This window comes from Sus scrofa, chromosome 9, assembly GCF_054392235.1.
Source record: "Sus scrofa isolate SSC_HxYL_T2T_F1_AM1 chromosome 9, Sscrofa_HxYL_maternal_Yorkshire_Landrace_v2.0, whole genome shotgun sequence".
Taxonomy (NCBI): Eukaryota; Metazoa; Chordata; class Mammalia; order Artiodactyla; family Suidae; genus Sus; species Sus scrofa.
Genome location: NC_139391.1, coordinates 26,873,390 through 26,890,208, shown reverse-complemented (window position 1 = coordinate 26,890,208; position 16,819 = coordinate 26,873,390). Strand labels below are relative to the sequence as shown.

The 16,819-nt window shown below is 43.4% G+C and overlaps 1 protein-coding gene across 11 annotated transcripts in view; it reads right to left on the bottom strand.

Moving 5' to 3' along the window:
- Positions 1-15,528, bottom strand: part of AMOTL1 (angiomotin like 1) — a 167,337-nt gene extending 151,809 nt beyond the window's left edge. For all 11 annotated transcript variants that reach the window (XR_014815023.1, XR_014815024.1, XR_014815028.1 and 8 more), the window contains exon 1: positions 15,330-15,528. The gene's annotated coding sequence lies outside the window, so the exon portion shown is untranslated. The remainder of the gene's footprint in view (positions 1-15,329) is intronic.
- Between the last annotated feature and the right edge of the window lie 1,291 nt (positions 15,529-16,819).

Here is a 16,819-nt window from a genome sequence, read left to right as displayed (position 1 = left end):
CTGGCTAGAAAACAGATTTGCAAGATGATAGCTTCTGGATGTGTGAGGTTAGCCTCTCCCACCCATACCTTTTATTTTATTAATCTGCACCACATGGGTTCATGTTGAATGTTTTATTAACTTCAACTCACAAACCTTGCTGGTTTCTCTGATGCTTGAATTTCACACCCCAGCTTGGGAAAAGCAAGCACAAAATGTGAAATGTAATTGCATCAAACACAACTATTTTGAAGAAGACTGATCAATCACATCTGTTACTGAAACTGGAACACCATCACATCAGTCACAGGAAGCCCCAGAGTTGCTCATGAAACTCTGGAGGCTAGAAAGTATTTTCCAGGCTTCTGGCCATATAAAACAACTTATTCAGAGTTTTCTATAAAACGTTTAACTTCTTTCCAGGTCAAAATTTTACCAAAGACTAAGTCTATGAAAAAGAAACTGAAAGAGAAAAAAAATTAATATAGCCATAGGAATAAGAAGTGAGGAAATATTTTTCTCTAAAGCAGCACATGGCAGCTCCAACAATAATATATATAATAAGACAGGGGTGGCGTGAGTGGGAAAGTCTATTGAAAACTCACGGTCGTAATTCTGACTTTGAGGACTACTTTTGCAAAGAGGGTTCTGTACTCCCATGTTCACTGATACATTTTTCACAATAGCCAGGATACGGAAACAACCTAAGGGTCTTGTCATTGGATGAATAGACAAAGATGTCAAATATATGTGCAATGGAATACTATTCAGCCATGAGGAAGAAGGAAATCCTGCCATTTGCAACAACACGAATGGACCTGGAGAGCCTTATGCTAAGAGAAAGACAAACACTGCCAGTGAAATCTAGAAAGAAAAAAAAGTAGAATTCATAGAAACAGAGTAGCCAGGGGCAGGGTGCCAGGGGAAACAGGGAAAGGTTGATATAACAGTAGAACTTTTCAGCTATAAGATGGACAAGATCTGAGGATCTAATGTATAACATGATGACTATAGCTGATAACACTATTGTATAATTGAAATTTGTCAAAAGTGTAGAATTTAAATATTCTCACCCAAAGAAAAAAAAAAGATAAATGGGAGGTATGGATGTGTTAATGAGATGGAAGAATTATTTCACAATATATGCATATGTTAAATCATCATGAAGGACACTTTAAATATCTTACTATATTATTTGTCAATTATCCCTCAATAAATCTGAAAAAAATAAAATAAATAAATAGCAAAGAAAAGTGGAGGGAGAGAGAGAGAACAACTAAGTAGAGTGGGACCCTGGGATCTATGGAATATTGGAGCACTATGAATATATAATTGTTATTTAGTGAATATGGGGTGATTGAATGAATAAATGATGGTGGCCGTTGTGAGTAAGGACCCTAGTCAGATATTACATCCCATTAAGCTCCCAAAGGTGACCTGTCTACCCTAAGAGAGGATGTGAGGTCAAATGGACCTTTGGACCTAAGGAGTTTAGCCCTCGGGCTCCCCAACAACCAGGATTCTCCTTAACCTGACAATTTCTCCTCTCTTTTTGGAGCTATCTCTAGAGCAAACCACCTCCCCTGCTGTCTGAGCCAGAAACTGGCCACCCCTGATGAACTGATTACATTCTCACATCCAATCAAGCTTTGTTCCACGTGGCTTTGAACTATCTTAAGAATGCAATGCCTTCCCTCTGTTTTCTTTCCTGAGCCTCAGTTCAGCCTTCATCCCCTCCCGCTGAGATACTGCAGTGACTTCAGTGGGTCCCTGGTCTTTCTTTCCGCCATCTCTTTCTTTCTCCACACTTGATTGTAATTTTATTTATTTATTTATTTATTTATTTATTTATTTATTTATTTATTTTTGCTTTTTAGGGCCACACTTGTGGCCTATGGAGGTTCCCAGGCTAGGGGCGGATTTGGAGCTATAGCTGCCGGCCTACACCACAGCACAGCAACACAGGCTCTGAGCCATGTCTGTGACCTACGCCACAGTTCACGGCAATGCCAGAATCCTTAATCCACTGAGCAAAGCCAGAGATGGAACCTGTGTCTTCATGGATGCTAGTCAGATTCGTTAACTGCTAAGCCATGATGGGCACTCCAGATTGCAATGTTTTAAAAACACAAATCTGATCATGGCACTGCTTGATCAAAAAACTCCAATGACTCATTATTCCCAGGAGAAAGTCTGCATCACTTAACATGGCATAAAAGGCCCAACTTGAGCAAAGTACCTGCTGTCCCTCTTGGTCTTTTGATAATTAATCCATTCCTAGATCTTTAGCAAGATTGTTCTTCTAGGCTCATCTTGCAAACTACCACTTATCCGTCACATCTCATCTCAGATTTGGTTACGTGTCCCCACAACTGCACTGTGCTTGCCTCATTACAGCGTGTATCACACTTCACTGTAATCGTTAATGTCTGTAGAGTTTAGACTTAAGAGCAGAGCTTCCATTATTTTTATCCCTAGCATTGGTACAGTGGCACCCAATATGTACTTCTTGAATAAATGTAGGACTGAATGGTGGTGCTGGCCCAAGTCTAACATGTCCCTTTGGAAAATATTCTCTGTGCAACCTCACCCGCCTCCTCTGCTTCTTTGGCAATTTCTCTGCCTAAAAACCACACCCTGTCTGCCTCCGCTTCTTGGCCTCATTCTGACCTTCTCATCTGGTCTAACTGGTTGAGATTCTCCCACTTAGGCCTCCACTTCAATTTGCATACCTGCTCCTCCACCCAGCATGCTCCTGGAGCCCCACCCACCTTGCACCTTCCTCCCTGCCAAGACTGCATAAAAATACTATTCTGATTATCCACAAGAGACCCTTGCCCACCAAATACAGCCAAGTCTCACCTATACGGAGGAGCTTAACTAGAAATATAAATTCAGAAAAAAACATGTTCATACTTTGATTCTGCCTCAACTGCCATAATATAGCTCCATCTGTAGGGAAGAGATTAACTAGAAGTGCCATGTTTGAGAAATCAGATGGCATAGTCCATCATTCAGATTTTCAAGCAACCATGAGACCTAAGGCATATGAACACACTTAGAGCAGACAAGGCCACTTGCTGATAACTTATACTATAAATCAAGATATGCGTAAGTGTAGATAGTGAGAGAGAGAGAGAGAGAGAGAGAAAGAAAGAAAGAAAGAAAGAAAGAAAGAAAGAAAGAAAGAAAGAAAGAAAGAAAGAAAGAAAAAGAAAGAAAGAAAGAAAGAAAGAAAGAAAGAAAGAAAGAAAGAAAGAAAGAAAGAGAAAGAAAGAAGCAAAATGAATTCTTTCATTCATTTGATAAATATTTACTCCTATGTGCTAGTTACTGTGCTAGGTGCTTGGGATAGAAACCCAATCTTTGGCAAACTTTTGGACCATGGTCAATAGAGGAGAGTCTTCTCTGGATCTGCCCCAAGGATTTAGCTCTGATGAGTTTCAATTTATAAACTTGGAAGGATATTTCCTTCCAGGTCCAAATAAACCAAAACATCAACATGTACATCTGGGCGCTTAACTTCCAAATGACAAAATTCAAGACTGTTTTTTTTCTTCTCTTTTTAGGGCCACATGTGCGGCATATGGAAGTTCCCGGGCTAGGGGTCAAATCTGAGCTGCAGCTGCCTGCCTATGCCACAGCCACAGCCACACCAGATCTGAGCCACATCTGCGACCAATGCTGCAGCTTGCAACGACACCGGATCCTTAACCCATGGTGCCAGGCCTCAGACAGAACCCACATCCTCATGGATACTAGTCAGGTTCTTAAACTACTGAGTCACAAGGGGAACTCCAAAATATAAGACTTTCAAGCTTGGATGGAAAAGAAGAGAGAGTAGAACCCTAAACATCCACTGTGAAAGAAAACAGCTCTTTACATGGACAAAACGACATAAAATGCTTGAGGCGTGGAGTCTTCCTCTGTCTGAAACGGATGACGTTTCCAGAGTTGACATGATTCTTCTGGGCTCCTTATTTGTTTCCAGGTATTCTTACCAGCTTTGTAGCATCAAAGTTTGAGTAACTTAAAAAGCGTTCTTTCAAATTGGCTTATCCAACTGGGCAGAGTATTTGTGAAGTGACTGTGGAATTTATGGATGTTAATACTCTAAGTACTCCAATAAATAATTTATGCTGCTCCTCTCTAAGGAACTGTGGCAATGAGCATATTTTTAAGAAACCTAATGAAGTTATAAAATGATGAGGTCCTCTTGCAACTCTCCGTAACTCAGGCTTTTCATCTCTGAAGTGAGACCGTTGAGACCAAGCTCACAAGTTCCCTCCACCATGAAACTTCTCCAGGCAGGTATTTCCTTCTGCCTTTGTGCTTCTCAGAACATGTTCTACTCCGTTTAGACCACACATGTCCATTGGATGATAATACTCTCTTTACAAGAACGATTGTCATCCTCATTAGCAGGTGGCCTCCTTTGGACAAAGTTGTATCATATCCACCCTTCCATGCCCACTCTTAGCACCACGGCTGGCCAGACTGGGGATCAGGCGATGCTTGCTGAATGGATGAAACTGACATACTTACAGCCAAGAAACTCAAATGAGTCTGTGCCTGCAAACTCTTCATATAACTCTTGTGAAATCAGCAATTGCAGCACAAGATCTGTCACTGTGTTTTGCCATCCAGGCAGCACAGTGCCCAAGCACACAGCGATGAGGAAAGACAAAGGGAAATAAATATTTTAAGAAAACTGAGTTCTCAGAGTTCCTGTTATGGTGCAGTAGGTTAAGAACCTGACTTGAGCGGCTCAGGTCACTGCAGGGACGGGGATGGGAGGCAGGGGGGCAGGTACGATCCCTGGCCCAGTGCTCTGGGTTAAAGGATCTGGCATTGCAGGTTGCAGCTGAGGTTCAGATTCAATCCCTGGCCTGAGAACTTCCATATGCCATGGGCGCGGCCACTCAATAAAAAAGAAAGAAAAAAAACTGGGTTCTCACCTGGCTTGGGATTCTTACTCAATTTAGTAATCCCAGATGAATCACTTCATCCTATGGCTGATCAGTTTTTGCAGTGTGTGAAACAGGGCTCATAAAGTCTGTTATTCCATCTTTATCAGAGTTTCACGAGAATTGCATATCAGCATGCGAAGCACCAGCCCAGTACGCAAATGCATAGCACTGCTGTCATTCAGCAAATGTGCTTATCGATATCAGTTGCTATGCAATGCCGAACACACACTTGGAGTCCCCTAACAGCAGGAGGGAGGCAGTACAAATGGAACTGGGTAAAGACAAGGACTCTGGGGACAGATGCAGGTCTGCATCGCAGGTCCACCATTTCCTGGCAAGATTTGTAAGCAAGAGATTTAATGTCATTGAACCTAACTTTTCCCATCTGTCAGAGGGGGTCACAGCATAGACTTTGTTGTCAGCGTTAAATGAGAAATACCTATAATGTACCTAGCAGAGATCCTGGCCAAAAATAAAACTCAAAAATAAAATGGCAACAGTAGTTGTTTTTATTAAAATCATTATTAAGTCCTTTTTTTTTTTTTTTTTTTTTTTTTTTTTTTGGCTTTTTAGGGCCGCACCTGCAGCACATGGAAGTTCCCGGGCTAGGGGTTGAATCAGAGCTGCAGCGGCTGGCCTTCACCACAGCCAAAACAACTCAGGATCCGAGCCGTATCTGCAGTCTACACCACAGCTCACAGCAACAAGAGATCCTTTAACCCACTGAGCAAGGCCAGGAATTGAACGTGTGTCCTCAAGTTGGGTTGGTAACCCACCGAGCCACCACAGGGGCTCCCTCATTATTAACTCTTGAAGTAGATACACTTCTAGAAGTGACTTAGTCCCATCCGCAAACTTCGTTCCATGGGGAACCAGGATGAATGATGACAAAGCATCAGGAAGCAGTCATTTGTCTCCAAAGGCAGGCTATTGGGTAGAAAACTTGCAAAAAGTGGGCAAGAATACACATGCGCAATGCTTGCTGTGAGCCGGGTCCTAGAAAGGAAGGTGGGGGGAAAAAGGAAAGAATAACAGAGGCCAAGAGGCGGAGAGAAGCTTTGCAAAGACGTGCTGAGGCGAAGTCGTAAACAACGCTGCAGGGGTGTGGGACGTGGGGAAACCACGGGAGGGGATTAAGTGGTTCTGTTTGAGAAAGGGAACTGGGCTGCAGTCTACCAGGCAGAGAGAGAGCAAGCCAGAGGAGGTCGCACTGCTACTGAACCAACAAGAACCACGGAGTGGGATGGGCTGGGAGTTTGGGGTGAGTGGATGCAGCCTATAGCATTTGGAGTAGCAACGGGGTCCTGCTGTAGAGCACAAGAAACTATATCTCATCATTATGATGGAGGATAATGTAAGAAAAAGAATGTATATGTGTATGACTGGGTCCCTTTGCTGCAGAGCAGAAATTGACAGAACATTGTAAATCAACTATACTAAAAAATTAAAAAGAAAATAAACAGACAACTTTCCCAGTAAACTGGGACTAATCTTAAAAAAAAAAAAAAAAAAGAGGTTGAGGGGGGCGGAATTCCTGTCGTAGCACAGCAGAAACAAATTCTACTAAGAACCATGACGTTGCAGGTTCGATCTCTGACCTCACTCAGTGGGTCAAGGATCTGGCGTCGCCATGAGCTGTGGTGTAGGTCTCAGACACGGCTCAGATCTGGCATTGCTGTGGCTATGGCGTAGCCCAGCAGCTACAGCTCCAATTGGACCCCTAGCCTGGGAACCTCCATGTGCCACATGTGCGGCCCTAGAAAAGCAAGGAAAAAAAAAAAAAAAAAAAAAAAATATATATATATATATATATATATATATGTCTTATTTAACCCACTCCATCCCAAACAGTTATAAACAGTTACTAACGAAAATGTCAGATTTTTTTTTTTTCATACCAAGGCTTCAAAATCCAGTGTGTTAAAAAAAAAAAAAAAAATCCACTATGTGTTTTCACCTACAGTACCTGTCAATTATACCAGCAACACCTCAAGCACTCAACATCCACATATGGTGCAGAGCTGATCCCAAGAGAAAAGAATTCCATTTTCCTGGGCAGCTACTAGGACCTTTTAAAAGCCCAGACTCCTAAAGACCTTTGGGAGTTCTGTGGTGTCTCAGCGGGTTAAGGATCTGGTCATTGCCATGGCACAGGTTGAATCCTTGGCCTGGGAACTTCCACATGCCCCAGGTGTGGCCAAAAAAAAAAAAAAAAAAAAAGAAGAAGAAGAAGACACCTTTCGAGGAGACATAGATATATAATGTAAAAGAACCATCTATTTATTCCTGACAGTTTTTCCTTAACCTCCTTGCTTGAATTTAGGCAGTTTCACACTCTGTTGAAAACCTCCTCCAATTCAACACTCACAGATGACCAGCTAGGGCTTGGCCTGGGCAGGTTAATCATGGTGGATGGTCTGTCCACTCTCTCATTCTAAGGGACACTGTTGTCCAAGCCTTCTCCCTGCAATCCCAAGGCAGCTTTATGCACCCATTTCTCCCCCTGGCTCAGGTGACCAGGGATGAATGGGCACAGGACCCCAGGAACTGTTGGGCCCATCTCTGTAGTCACGTGGCGTGGAAGTCTTGCCACATGACTACAGAGGGACAGACCACTGTGGATGAGTTGGGCCAATCAGTTCCTTTGTCAGGAATACAGAGGCAGAATCAGTCAGTGGATAGAAGCATCCAAAGAAGACACACATGCAAGAGGCAGAGAGAGCTATGGTAACACTGGATTTCCAGTCCGTCCTTAGGTTTCTTTGGGGTCCTCTTGGATCTGTTTTTCAGATCAAGCTTCCAATAGACATTTCATTTTTACAAAGCAATTCTCTAGATGAAAGAATATTAAAAGTCTCCTGTGGGAGAGTCGCCAAGTAACGCTAGTTCCTGGAGCTCTGTGAGAACCTTCCAGCATCGACACAGCTGTTTTGCTGTGTCTTTTATGGTCACGATAAGTTTAAAAGAATCCCTTACGGATTGAGGAAGCCTGAAGGCGTCTGTACCTTTCAAAAAAAAAAAGGCCTACCGCAGAGATGGATGCCTCCACACACATTCAAGCAAAATTCTTTTTTTCCACACCCCCGCTCTGGACCTGTGTGTGCTGTCTCATGACTACAGTTAGCCTGACAGAGAAGTGATGGATTACTTTGGGTTGCATTCCCAAGTAATTATATTCTGAAAAGACTTCATTGCGGTAGCCCTCTGGGGACCTTTTCAAGCCTCACATCATCTGCAGTAGTGGTTCTCAGCCGTGACTACACATCACAACCACCTAGAGTCCTTTTAAAATACACTGTCGCCCAAGCCCTCTTCCAGACCTACAAAATCAGCATCTCTGGGGACAGGTCCCTGGGCACCTGTATTTCATAAAAGCTCCCCAAGTCATTCCAATGCGCAGCCACAGCTGAGAGACACTGATACATGGGATACACCCTTGTATAGGCTTGGGCTCTGGCAGAGACAATCAGGTACTGTTTTTCATTATAAAAGAAATGCGTATATGTTTTTTAAAGAATACATAAAAAATAAAGAATGGTCCAAAGTGGAAAAGTAAGTCTCACTTATCAGTAGAATCTCCAACGGTCTCATTCCCTGAAAGTAACTATTTTAACCTCACGGGCACCCTTCCAAGAATTGTCTATGCCTATGCAAATATATACATGTATATATGTACATATGCGAATATATGCAAATGTATATATATATATATATACAAGTATATGCGTGTGTGTATAGAGACATACATGACTATATATACAAACGCACACACATATCTTTTTTTTCCTGCGGCTGACATTTTTTCTTACAAATATATTTTGGTTATTAGTCTAGAAAAATATTTTTTTCAGCTCTACCCATGGCATACGGAAGTTCTCAGACCAGGGATCAAATCCAGGCTGGAGCTGCGGACTACAGCACAGCTGCAGCAACGCTGGAGCATTTACTCACTGCACCACAGCAGGAACTCCTAGTCTAGAAAATTTTGATTAAAAAATAATAGCAGGGTTTGAGAGGGTATTTACTTTCCCAGATACTACAACAAATTATAAAGCAAAAGTAAATAAAACAGTGTGATCTTATTGCTAGAATAATTATTCATTTGAATAGAATAAAATGTTAAAAATAATCAGGAAATTGATTTGGTATATGAAAAAATGGGCATTTCAAGTCACTGGGGAAAAGACAGATTACTCAATAAATTATATTGGGATACTTGGCTAATTTTGTTAAAGCGGATTCTTTCCAAATGATAGTCAACTACCCCAATGCTACTAGATTGAAATGCTATATTAACATGAATCAGTTTCTGGACACTGCTTTTCCACGATCTCTCTAGTGTTGCACCAGTATTTTAATTATTGTATGTTGTGACATGGTTCCATATCTAGTGTAGCTAGACTTCCTTCCTGACTTTACTTCCCACCCCATCCCCTGCCACCAAGAAATCGCCTGGCTAGGGCCTCCTCACCTGCTCCACATCCACCAAGCAGCCCGGGAGGCATTTGCAGTGATAAAGCAGGAGCCCAAACAGTACCAGAAGAACAAGGCAGCCCATATTAGCACTGTGAGAACTCTGAGAACAAATTGTCCCTGCAACAATAGCTCCCCAAAGTTGGCCAGGACCTACACTCTGTCTAAATAGGGCGAGTACTACTAAAATAAAATATTTAAGTAGGCTTGAGAGTCTTCTAACATGTTATGCAAAATGTCCAAAGCATGATTGGAAATCACTCATCATACCAAGAACCAGGGACAATGCAATCAACCAGTGCCAACATGAAGGTGAATCAGATGTTGGAATTATCTGACTAGGATTTGAAAGCAGCTGTTATAAAAACGCTTCAACAAACAATTAAAAATTCTCTTGAAACAAATGAAAAAAACATAAAATCTCAGTGTAGAAATAGAATTTATAAAAAAGAACCAGATGCAAAATATAGAGTTTAAATACACAGTAACAGAAATTTAAAAAAACCCTCACCAGACAGGAAGGAAATAATAAAGACAACATCAGAAATAAATTAAACTGAAAACAGGAACACAATAGAATCAACGAAAAAAAAGAGCTGGTTTTTACGAGGAAAAAATCAGTAAGATCTGTTCATCTCTAGCTAGACTGATAAATATAAAAAGAAAAAAGACACAAATTACCAACATCAGGAATGAAACAAGAGATATTGCTACAGATCCTGTAGCCATTAAAAGGATAATAAGGAAATATACACTTGTAGATTCAACAACTTCAAAGAAATGGATTAATGTCTTGGAAACCATAAACAATAAAAACTCAGTCAAGATGAAATAAGTAATATGAATAGTTCTAAAATTATTTTTAAAATTGATTTATAATTAGAAACCTCCTGAGAAAGCCTTAGTTCCACGTTACTTCATGAGAATTTTATCAAGCATTTAAAGAAGAATTCACACACCAATGTTACATAATAATGTCCAAATATAGAAGAGAAGGAATCACTTTGTAACTCATTTTATGAGGCCAGTATTACCTTGATACCAAAACTGGACCAGAGTTCCCATGTGGCTCAGAAGGTTAAGGATCTAGTGTTATCACTGCAGTGGCTTGGGTTGCTGCTATGGCATGGATTCGATCCCTGGCCCAAGAACTTCCATATGCCATGGCTGTGGCCAAAAAAAAGAAGAAGAAGAAGAAAAAAAAGCAGAGAAGACAATACAAACAAGAGAAAATTACAGATCAATAATGCTCATGAACTGAGATGCAAAAATTCTCAACAAAGTATCAGTAAGTTGAATCTAGCAGTTCTCTATCAAAAAGGATAATATACATGACTGAGTGGGATTTATTCCAGATACACAAATATGCCCAAATTAAAAAAAAAAACATTCAAGTGTAATCCACTCTATCACCAGACTAAAGATGAAAAAACATATGATCGTATCAGCTGACAGAAAAAAAAAAAAACCTTTAAAAAAATTCAACACTCATTCATGAATTTTTTTTTTTTTTTTTTTTTTTTTTTTTTTTTTTTTTGGTTTTAGGGCTGTACCCACTGCATATGGGTAGGTTCCCAGGCTATGGGTCTAATTGGAGATACAGCTGCCAGCCACGGCCACAGCCACAGCAGCACCAGATCCTTAACCCACTGAGCGAGGCCAGGGATCAAACCTGAAACCTCATGGTTCCTAGTTGGATTTGTTTCTGCTGCACCATGACAGACACTCATGATAAAATTTTTCAACAAACTAAGACTAGAGGGAAACTTTCTAAATGTGATTAGAGCACCTACAAAAATGTACGTTCAACATCATTCTTAGTGGTGAAAAACTACTGAATGCTTTTCCTCTAAGACTGGGAGTAAGGTAAGAATGTCTGTCTCACTACTTAATGGTGTGGATGGGCCAATCCCAAACTCACAATCCATCCCCCCACCACACACACACACCCCCTTTCCCCTTTGGTAACCTTAAGTTTGTTCTTGAAGTCTGTGAATTTGTTTCTTTTGTGTGCATGTGGAAGTTCTTAGACCAGGAATTGAACTCATGCCACAGCAACCACCCAAGTCACTGCAGAGACAAAGCCAGATCCTTAACCGGCTGTACCACAAGGAAACTCCCTTGTTTCATTTCTGTAAATAAATTCAGTTGTATCATTTTTTAAGATTCCACATGTAAGTGATACCATATGATGCTTGTCCTTCTCTGACTTACTTCACTTAGTATGATAATCTCTAGGTCCATCTATGTTGCTAGAAATGGCATTATGTCATTCTTTTTTGTGGCTGAGTAATATTCCATTTATACATGTACCACATCTTCTTTATCCAGTCCTTTGCTGATGGACATTTAGGTTGCTTCCATGTCTTGGCTATTGTAATAGCGCTGCTGTGAACACTGGGGTGTGGTCTGAGGCCTGAGGCTATGCAGGGACTCTGAATAGATGCCTCTGCCCTTCCACACCCCGGGGGGCTTCATCTAGGCTGGCTTCTGTATAAACAAGAATGTCACCAGTGTTCCAGTTATTTTTGTTGCATGACTAACTACCTCTATACTTGGAGACTATGTATTGTCACTCTCTCTCAGGATGCTGTGGGGTGACAGGGCTGAGCTGACCAGTTCTCCCTTGGGGTCTCCTGTACAGATCGTGCAGCCTGAGTTTGAAGGGCTGGACCATCTGGGGCTGGTCGGACTTCCCTCCACCTAATTAGCTTGGGTATTCTCACAGCATGACAGTCTTGAAGTAACAGGCAGCCGTGTGCTGGGGCCAGCTTGTAGGAACTTGTAAGAACTAATTCTGCGTATTTCTTTCCAACCCTGCATTCCGTGCTGTCACATTGGTAGCGTGAAATCAGCCATGGTGGGAGCGAGTATACCATGCAAACCAGTGACCACTGCCCATCAGGGGCCTTTCCCTGACCCCCAAGAGCCAGGTTACCAGCATGTGACTTTCTTTACATGGTGGTTGGCTTCCCCCAGAGTGAGAGGGCCAAGAAAACCAGAAGAAAGCTGCAAAAGTTTCTGAGAACCTAGCCATGGACGTCCCTAACCGTCACTTTCTTCCTATCCTATCAAACAAGTCCCTAAACCTATACCCGATTCAAGAGGAGGAGAATTATCTTCATTGTCCCTTGGAAGAAAGCAAAGAGATTGTGTAATAGAGGACCCGGCCCAGAGTAGTTCCTCAGTAATTGTTTGATGAATGAATGAATGAAGTCTGAATGTCCTTACATCACCCTAAAAGTATAAAGCCTTCTGGGAAGTCTTAATTCAGCATCAGAGAGGCCAATAATTCTTAAGTCCCTAAAGAGCCTAGATGTAAAATTGCTCGACATAGCTCTATTTAGTCGGCCGGTATTCATGGACCTGTTTACCCGAGCTCTTCCTGCTTAGTTACTCCACGGGGACTGCATACATGACAATGGCATAATGCTTATTTTATAGGTGTTCTTATACTGTTTGTTTGCTTTACCTGCCTAAGTAAATTGCAGATTCCTTGAGAGAGTTCTCATGTATTTCTTTGCCAGTCCTCCTCCCCATCTGGCCAAAACTAGATAATCATACTTACATATACACACGGACGCTTACAAGATACAGGATAGTCAGAAATTATAATAAGCCCTATTCTCTCTTTTTTTTCCCCCTTTGGATGAATACTCTTCCATTGTATGAATTTATCAGTATTGAAGGACATCTTACTTTCAGTATTTGACCATTATCAATAAAGTTCCTATGAATAAAAAAAAAAGAAAGAAAAGAAATTATAAGCCTGAGAAGAAAAGAAGGAACTAAAAATTCTTCATTGTTATGTTTCACAAGCGTTCTGATTTCCATTTTATAGCTGAGGAAAATGATTCTCAGGGAAATGTACCAGGAGTTCCTGTGGTGGCTCAGGGGGTTAAAAATCTGACAGGATACCCCCGAAGATGCTGCTTTGATCCCTGGCCCCCCTCAGTGGGTTAAGGACCCGGTGTTGCCACAAGCTGCAGCGCAGGGTGTGGATGCGGCTGGGACCCGGCGTTGCTGTGGCTCGGGTGTAGGCCCGATTCGAACCCTAGCCAGGAAACTTCCCATATGCCACGGGTTTGGCCCTAAAAAGAAAAAAAAGAAAAAAAAAAAAAAGGGAAACATACCCATCTGGTCAAGGCCACACTGCAAAGTGGTGAGCTAGGATTCCTATGAGACCTGCAGGGTTTCAAGGACCTGAGCTTTATGTGTCCTTCAAGCCATCCTCCTACTGCAATGTACAGTCCCTCCCCCGCCCCATGTGCCCCATCCTCTCTGCCTCCTGCTTGAAGCATCCACAGGAGTCATAAAAATGCTAATGCTTCTAAACCCCAGATAGGGCAATCAGGGTTTTCAATTCTGCCCTTAGAAGAAATGTCCTTTAAAAGCTTAGGAAGACACAAAGCTTAAAGCGTCATATACTAGGAAGGGAGGGAGCCTGACAGCGGAGAGGTCAGCTAAGCAGCTATTGCAATAAATGAAGCAAAGAGTGTTGGTGGGATGGACCAAGGGAGGGGTGGTGGGATGGGGATGGAAAATTTCGAGGATTATTAAGAAGACAGAACCCGCAGACTAGTGATGGACTGGATGGTGCAGGTGATGATCAGTCAGTGTCGAATCATCACTCTGGCTGCACCGGGAACCTGAGACTGGAGAGAGGAAGCCGGGATGGGAGGTCTCCTCATTCCTGGAGAAGAGACGGTGAGGGCTTCAACTAGGAAAGCAGGCGTGGAAGCGGGAGAAGGCTGGGCTGGAGAGAGAACACAGAGGCAGAACCGGCAGGATGTGTTGCCAAACTAGATGTGGAATGTGAGGATGAAGGAAGGGTCGAGGGTGAGGTCCAGAAATCTGTCCTAGATCACCAACTGCTTTTCATGAAGCCGGAGGACACGGGGTGGGGGGGAAGCCGTCTTCAGGTAAGGATGAATTCTGGATGTGCCAAGTTTGAGGTGAACTTGCAAGCAGATGCTGGCAGCTGGCATGCCACTGCATTTAAAACCAAACAAGCACCTCTTATCTCAATGCGATGCTTTGTTCCCTTCATAGGTTAGGGATGAAAGCCCTCTACGCCGTGTGAGGCAGGCTTCTTCGTCGGGTGATAAAGGGGCTCCACAATTCTCAACGTTTTCACTTCGTGGTGGTTCAACTCTCTCCAAAAGCCATTTATCACCCTCTAGGCGCCTCTGTCATCACCAAAATGTCTTTCTTGAGACTTCCAAAGCTCATAAGAGCTGTATGATTCAGTCCGTGGCAGTGACTCATATAACTCAGAGGACGTGTGGCAGGGAGATGTCAGCGGCCCCTAAAACCACAGGTTTGCACACACACACACGTACACCCCCCCCCGCCCAAAACTTAGGACCTGCGTGGACAGGCTTTAAGACGTGTTTGCACACTTCTGCCCCACAAGGGAGCACAGCCATTGTTTACACAAGGCTCTTGCGTGTCAGGACAGGGAGCCCGGGCCCTTTGTCCCTGCCCGGCTCCTGGAAGAAGGGAAGCATTCAAGCCCAGCGAGTGGGCACATGATGGCTCTGCAGAGAGCAGCTGCTTTGATCGTGAACCCCTCTAAGGCTTCTACCCACAGCACGAAGCCAGTGGTTAGGAAGGTCAGGGGGGTAGGACAGCCCAAGAAGACCACCCGAAGCTGCTTCACCAACGTGCTCATCATCTCACTCCTAGAACAGGCACCCGCAACCAAGCCCGGTTAGAGTTCCATGCCCACGGCAGCCTGCCCGGGACCTGCCAGCTGCCCCCTCCCCCCACTGGTGGAAACCAGCCGCCTGGGAACCAGCCACCCTCCTCACCCAGAGTGTCCCTTGACCCAACTTTACCCCGAAATGCCCTAAAAAGCCCCCCTCACATCAAGCTTTCCTGCCCACTAAAGAGGAGCTTTCCTACCTCGAGAGAAGGTCCCGGGGTCCGGCCGTGGAAAAAACCCTGAGTTCCAGCAGACGTGACGGCGACGCACAGGACAGCTCTGTGGCTTTTAAAAGAAGAAAGGTGACTTCATCTCGGGGGCCGTGGAGTTTAGGAGAGCAGCGAGGGCTCCCTGGCTGAGCCAACTCGGCCTCGCCAGTGATGACTCCATCCAAATTATGCAGCCACTGCCCAGACACGTTCAGCCTTCGGAAGGTGAATCGCTGGAATCTGACTTGCCCAGTTGTTTTCAAAGAGCTTCAGAAAGTCCGGAAGCACCAACCACCTTCCCCTGGCACCAGGGGTAGAGAAATCACGCACTCCCCCCACCCCAACCCCCAGGGGCCTTTCATTATCTCGCAGGAAGCCAACATTCTAGGGAAGGAAAACAGGTATTTAAACTGCAGAGAGGTGAAAAAAATTCTTAGGGGAGGCGGGGAGAGAGAAGAAGCAAAGAATCTTTCAGGATGGAGGGGAGGCTGTAAGAAGCTGGAAGGGAACATCGTGCCAAGAGGTTCTCAGAGCTGCTGGATTTGTAAGCATGCAAAGGTGACAAAAAGGTGACGATCTGGACTTGGCCGAGGGGAAAGTATTGGGTTCAGCAGAAAGAATGAGTCACTGCATGGAAAGAAATGTGACAACCTTTTTAATGAAGGCGACCTATTTTTAATTTTTCCTTTTGACGGTGGTACCATTCAACCCCTTTGAGGTCACTGGAACATTAATATATTAGCTCAAAACATGCCTGCACACCACCAAGATTTGGGAAAAGACACATTTAAAAAAAAATTAAAGTACAGTTGATTCACAATGTTGTGCCAATTTCTGCTGTACAGCAAATGTGTGTATGTGTGTGTGTGTGTGTGTATAGATATATTCCTTTTCTTATATTATCTTCCATTGTGGTTTATCCCAAGAGAGACACATTTATTTAAGTCAGGAGTTTTCTTTTTTGCATCTTAACGGTGAGGCTGGAGCAGTCAGATTTCTCACATGGGATTCAAGACCAGGTCGAGCGACCCAGTAGGCCAGGTACTTCTCCATGATGCCACGCCCTTGGGCCAGACTTTGGGCAGGACTTCCGGCTGTGCTGCCCGGACAAGGCATGGTAATGGCTGTGACCTCGGTTGGAAGCGGGGCAGAGGGTCGAGCTTGGCAGCTGACTTGCCCTTCCTCTCACATTTCTCATCAGGAGGTGTACGGTGACTTTGGGTTTCTGGGCGTGTGTCCATTTCTTGCTGGACTATTTTGGGGCTTTGGGGATCTTCTTGTGTCAGGTTTCACTCCAGAGAGGGTTAAAACAAGAAAAAAAATCTCTTTTGGTTTAGACTGAGACATTCAATCCCTACAGGAGCAAGGGATTTTTGAATTCAGAGGTTTACACAGTGTTGACATGGTTTCTGAAAGGAATTTTCAAGTCTTCTGGTCGGAGGGTTACTGATGCTAGAAATAGAAGAGGAGAGGAATTGTCT